General features: G+C 46.2%; 1 protein-coding gene and 1 pseudogene across 1 annotated transcript in view; one reads left to right on the top strand and one right to left on the bottom strand.

The window, feature by feature from the left end:
• Positions 1 to 6353, top strand: part of B4GALNT3 (beta-1,4-N-acetyl-galactosaminyl transferase 3) — a 79575-nt gene that overhangs the window by 19524 nt on the left and 53698 nt on the right. The gene's annotated exons all lie outside the window — the stretch shown is intronic.
• On the bottom strand, positions 4833 to 6074 carry LOC105854324 (annotated as a pseudogene).

Here is a 6353-nt window from a genome sequence, read left to right as displayed (position 1 = left end):
AAAGCACGTGACTCCTATCTTGCATGTCCACCTGCTTCCGAGCTCCCATCATTCCTCCAATAATGAATCTCTTTTTGCTCCCTAACCCAGGGTCCTGGTTTCAGTTTGTCAGGGACAATCATTCTGGAGCTGAGATGCTAGCGATATTAAAGCACCTGTTCTTACCCCACCTCCAGTGCTCGTGATGCCTTTCTGTTGGCACATGCCAGTCTTTGTGGTTATCTCTGGAAGCCATCACCCTCAGCTGAGAAGGTGGAGGCTTTGAACTCCTTGGTGTATCCCAGTGGCTCTCAGTCTGGACGAATACCAGGGAAAGTTTAAGAACTATACAAACCCACTTCAAGAAAGGCACTTAGCTTTCTGGGGGTTTCAATGGGTAGTCTAGATAGAAAACCTTAGGTCTATACCTTCTCTCCTGATGCACCAGGGCAGAAAGGGTGATGGAGAGATAAAGGAGGTGAGAGAGTACAGCGAGTCCTCAAAGTCATTAATGGGTTCTTGGAAACTAACTTTAAGTGAGCATATAATGAACATATAACTGGTCCTTGAATAACATTTCATTCAACATCAGCCAGAATTTACTTTTGCTGTCAACGTTGTAATGAAATAACACTGAAAAAAACGACATCATTTGAAGACAGGCTATGCACAATTAAGCAATGACTGGAATGTCCCTGGTCCCAGGCTGGTCTAGGATTAGGCCTGAGGAGGTTTAGAAATAGACAAGGAGCAGAAGGAAGGAGACAGTCAGCTGGAATGGAAAAGGGAAGAAACCTCTAGTGACTCCATACTCTGTCATTGGTGCCTGTTCTGTGAATTCAGTTCTACCCAAAAACATGTTATCTGTGCTAAGTGTGAACTTTGGGAGATACAAAGAAGTGTGACCTCCATCCATTTGGCAGTACAAGAGCTGTGGTGTTCTTGCACAGGCAGAGATATACCAGAAATAATGCATTCCCATGATGCCCTTCCCAGACCCCAGAGAGCCTCCCGCCTCTGGATATACTCGCTAGAGTCTGTATTGTAAGGGCAGACACCATGTCTGTCTCGTGTCTCAGTCACAACTCTGCTGCTGAACCTATGTTATGCCTGCTTTGAAGACACGCTCAACTGATACCATTTTTGTCTCAGTGACTTGATTGTTTGACACAATTAGGAGCAAGGTGGACTTGAAGGATACCTGGAGCATGATTATGTGCTCAAGTGTCTAGTAAAATGCGTTAGAGTAAGAGAAATAAAATCTAGTGAAGGGAGGAAAGGTTTTGTGGTAGAGGTAGGGCTTGAGCTGAACTTTAAAAAAAAAAAAGACTTATTTACTATGCTTAGAAGAACTGGGGTGTAGGCCAGAGGTGCGGGGAGGTGGGGATGGGGGTGAGAGGATTCACCAGAGTCAGAATGCGGAGCAGGACAGGTGGAAATACTGAAATACAGTGGGCGAGACAGGACAGGTCTGCTAGCCACGTGTGAGTTAGTGCCCTACCTGGGGATCAAACTCAGGCTGCAGTGGTAACAGCGTGATAGCTGAAGTGCTGAGACTTGACCCCTACAGCACCAGGGAGGGCCTCAAATTTGAACTGAACTTAATGATGAATGAGAACTTAGATGGAGATGAGGTGGGATAAAAAATATTAAGGGGCTTAATACAAAATGGATGGGTAATGTAAGCTGAGATGGAAATTCTAAAAACTTATAGAAATAAAAAAAATACTGTAAGAGAAATGAAGAATGCCTTTGTTGGGTCTTTGGCTATGTAAGCCAAAGAAACAATCATTGAGATTGAGGATATGAAAAAAGAATCTCCCAAAACTAACAAGAAAAGAGAAAAAAGGATGAAAAAAAAATAGAATGGAATATCTAAAAACTATGGAACAGATATAAAAGAATATTAGGAATTCTCTGCCTACAAAATTAATATCCTAGGTGAAACCCATTTCTTATGTGATACAATCTGCCAAAACTTTCAAAAGAAGATATAGACAGTCTGAATAAGCCTACCTTTATTTTTAAAAAATTAAATCATGAGTTAATAATATCCCCCAAATGGAAAGCATCTGCCCTATGTGGGGTCACTGGTAAGTCTTACTGAACATTTAAGGAGCAGTGCCAATTCTCAGCAGTCTCTCAGGGGATGGAGCAGAGGGAATGCTTTAACTCAGCTTATGAAGCCAGTATTATCCTGACTTTATAGGACAAATGGACTGTAGGAAGAGAAAACTATAGACTATTGTCTTTCATGAACATAGATGCAAAAATCCTCAACAATGCATTAGCAATTCAGATCCTTTAAGATACAAAATTTTACACACCCAGTAGAATTTCAGAATCAATTCATGCAATGCATCATATCCCTAGGGTAAAGAAAAAAAGTCACAAGCTCATATTAAGAAGAACAGAAAAAGTATTTGACAAAATTCAAGATCTCTTTGGGGGCTTCCCGTTGTCTAAGAGGTTAAGTCTCAGCACTATAAAGTTATCCGCAGCCACTTCAGCACAAGTTAGAATCCCAGCCAGGGAGCTGACCCACACACCACAGCAGACCTCTCCTGTCTTTCCCACTGCTCTCCTCAGCAGTGTGTTTCAGTAGATCTGCTGTTTGCTGGTGAGTCCTCTCACCTCCCACCCATGTCTTTAGCCTGTATTCCAGTTCTTGTATGCATAAATAAATAAATCTTAAAAAAAAAAAAACTTCATCAATTAGGAGTGGTGAACTTCCTCAGCTTGATGAAGAACATCTATAAAATCCCTAGAAACTAACTTGTACTTAATGATGAAAAACTTGAAGATGCCAAAGTTGAAGACTTGATAGTGAAAGGGTCACATTTATAACTTTATCTTCTTGGATGTCCATCCAAGTCCATCCTCAAAGAAGCTCCTTCTAGCACTCTCCATAGCTGAGGTGGAATCCCATGAGAAATGGCAAGTTGGTCAGCCTAGGGATGTGGCACTGAAGCTCTGGCATGGGGAGAAGACACAACATCCAGTGGGGGTGTTGTGGGTCAGAACCCAGATATCCAAACTAAGTAGAATCTACAGAGCTGGGAAGGCCGCTGGGGACTCTGATCCCCACTCGGAAAGCTTAAACTGGGGAGGGTGACATCATGGTGGCTGCTCACCTGACTAGTTATTCTGATCTTTGTACACTGAGCTTAAAGTTCAAGCAGATGATGAGTTAAGTTAATGAAACAGGTGACGTGTGAGTACACACACACACACAGTGTGAATTGTGAGGACCATGGCATAGTGGAAAGCCTGTGACCTCAATACCATGCCTGCCTTTGGCAGACACTCAACACATAGTTGTTTCTGTCTTGGTTTTTTTTTTTTTTTAAGATTTTATTAATTTACTCATATAAGAACTGGGGTACCGGCCAGAGGTACAGGGAGTGAGGCATGAAAGGATTCACCTGAGTGGGGAGCAGAACAAGCAGATCAAGGAAGTACACTGCTGAGGGGAGCAGCAGGAAGACAGGAGAGGTCTGCTGCACTGCCGTGTGGGTCAGCTGTCCAGCAGGATCGCACTCGGGCTTTAGTGGTTGTGGGCAGCTTCATAATGCTGCACTTTAACCCTTTGCATCATCAGGGAGGCCCCTCAACACGTATTTGTTAAGTGAATAAAACAAAAGTGGGTTGGCTCCAACTCCCTATTTCCATTTGGCTATGGGCCCAACTTTTCTTTTTGTTAAAGTTTTATTTATTTATGCATACAGAACTGGGTATAGGTCAGAGGTGCAGGGGCAGTGAGGGGATTCACCAAGACAGAGTGGGGAGCAGAACAGGCAAATCGAAGTACAATGCTGAGGGGAGCAGTGGGTGGGTCAGGAAAGGTCTGCTGCACCATGTGGGTCACCTCCCTGTCTGGGGATCGAACTCATGCTGCAGTGGCTGCTATAGTTTCATAGTGCTTTAACCCATTGCACCATCAGGGAGGGCCCTGGACCCTACTCTTCAAGAGAAAGTAAAAATCAGGAGTTTGATGTGAAATCTCCCAAGATTTGAATATTGTCTCAAACCTCCCTAACACACCATAAGCTATAAGGAGTTTGCAGCTCCTACCTTGACTGATCTCTAGTGAATGCACAGAGTTTCAGATGTGACACTTTAAAATGTTGACATGTGCCTGTCAAACAGGTTCTGAGTGAATGAGGGACTGATGGGGGAGGCAAATCAATGATTCTACCCACTTAGTTCCTACCATGTATTTCCAGGTCAATCAAGTTCTACTTATAGAAAGCTCCAGTGGCTGGTGGAGGGGACCAGAATAACAGAGCTGGGCAGGTGGGGTGCAAGGAGCTGGGATTAGCAACATGGGCGTTCACCTGGGATGTCCGGATCCAGTCCTTCCACTTGTGCTGACAAACCCAGGGGGAGGTAACTAGCTGCTCCTCGCTTCCCTGGCTGCCCCATCCCTGCACCCACCAGACGGCCACGCAGTCTGGAACCAGAGGGTAATGCTGGCCATTAGTAGTTCTCCAGGACTCTGCTCCTCTCCCAGGGCTGGCGTCTGTTCTCAGTGGTCAGTGCCAGGGCTTCAAGTCAAGTGTTTTGAACTCAGCCCTGTGTAAAGCAGAGTTCCAATCCTGTCTCCACTTACTGCTTAAATGAGTATCCCTTGCCAAATCATTTAATCTCTTTCAGCTCTTTTTCTGCTTCTTATTCAAAGTGGGTTATAGTGGTAATAGTGCTATTACCACTATTACTCTATTTGCAGTACTTGTGAAGTGTATTATTTATTATTATTATTATTTTCCATTCCCTTCCTTTCCTCCCATCACCCCTTCCTCTCTCCCTTCTCACCCCAAGAACGCATACAGCATATTCCAGAGACGTGACATTTACTCCTCGTCTTCCTCCTCTTCTTCATCCTGGTTAATCTGGATGTGACTAATTTATAACTCTCTTTGCTATTAGCAACTATGTGTCGCTAATCACATAGATTGTTCTTCCAATATTTTTTTGTGAGATATTTCAAATACCTTTAGGAAAAGTGCGCCTCAAGTTACAGTGGGCTTGCTGTTGCTCCAGTCCATGGCCACAGCCCCTCCACCAGCGTCCCCAGCTTTCCCACCCGTTTTGATTCTCTCCTGAAGAAACTGCTCAGAATTGGCAGCATCCACAGTCCATCTTCTTCGGGGGTCGGGGGCTGCAGGAGTCAAGGGTGAACTTCAGAAACTTCCATTCTTTGCCTCCCTTCACCATAAACTTTTTCACGGGTGCCACGGTGGCAGTGGAAGCAGAAGACACTGCCCTTTCTTATCTTTTTTATTTTATTTTATTTTTATTTTATTAAAGCTTGGAGAAGTGGAGATCAGAGCAGTGGCCTGGCTGGGAATTGCACAATGATGTGAGTCATTGGGTTCTCAAATGATTGCTAACAAATCACCCAGACAGGTAGTTAGCTATACCTCCCTCAAGAAAATCTAAGCCAGTAGGTCTGGGTGGGGTCCGGAAGCATCTTCACCGAGGGCCCTTACGTGATCCTGATGAACTGGTCGGGGCCAGCGTCGTCTGCCTCTGCCTCTTTGCATAGAGCCTGGCATGACACTGGTAGCCGGTGCTCCATGCGCAGGATTGACCCTCCAGTGTGAGCCAGCCAGCCAGTGTGCCCGAACTGGTTGGGGCAGGGCCCATCCCCACCTCTGTCCTTACCTCTGTCACAGACCTTGTCGCAACCACCAGGCGGGATCTGGGCTTTCTCTAAAGCTGAGAGCAAAGGACAAGGGGAGGAGGAACCTGGGCATCTTTCTGGGCTGCAGGACAAGCCACACACATGCTGGGGGAGGATTGGGTTTCCTCCCCAGGGGGAGATCCGGTCTAGGCAGATTAGATTGTCTATGAACAATTTCTGCATTGCATTCCCTTGGGCCATGGACCCAGTTGGCTGAACTTGCGCAAGCCACCTGTTGACAGGGCTTCCTGTGCCCTGGGCCTCAGCAACCTCTCCCCTGCATCGTCAGATGCTCCGACTTGCAGCAGCTGTCATTGTCAAGGGCCTCTGCTGCCTGGCAGCTGCTCTCAGTGTCTTGTCACGGACCTTCAGGGCCTCCCTGGGTGGCCGAGTACCGCAGCACAGCCATGGGGTGCTGCTCCCCGTGGCACATCAGTGCTGACTGGTAAGGACATGGAACAGAGACTTGGGAGACAGACACCAAGGGATCTGGGGGATGGAGAAACAAGTGGGGAGAAACAGAGGAAGGGGTCGGAAGGCTCATGAAGGAAGAGCTAGGGAAAGGGAAAAACTAAAATCTGGGAAGCAGGTCCTCCCTGCTGGTGCATGGGTAAGGAGGCAGCACTGCAAGCGAGCCACAGCCGCTTGAGTGCGAGTTCGATCACCACCCCGAAGGTGACCCACAGGG

Source organism: Condylura cristata, unplaced genomic scaffold (assembly GCF_000260355.1).
Source record: "Condylura cristata isolate star-nosed mole 26May11 unplaced genomic scaffold, ConCri1.0 scaffold00034, whole genome shotgun sequence".
Lineage (NCBI taxonomy): Eukaryota > Metazoa > Chordata > Mammalia > Eulipotyphla > Talpidae > Condylura > Condylura cristata.
Note: the sequence above shows the minus strand (reverse complement) of the source record. Positions and strands in the feature narration are given on the sequence as shown.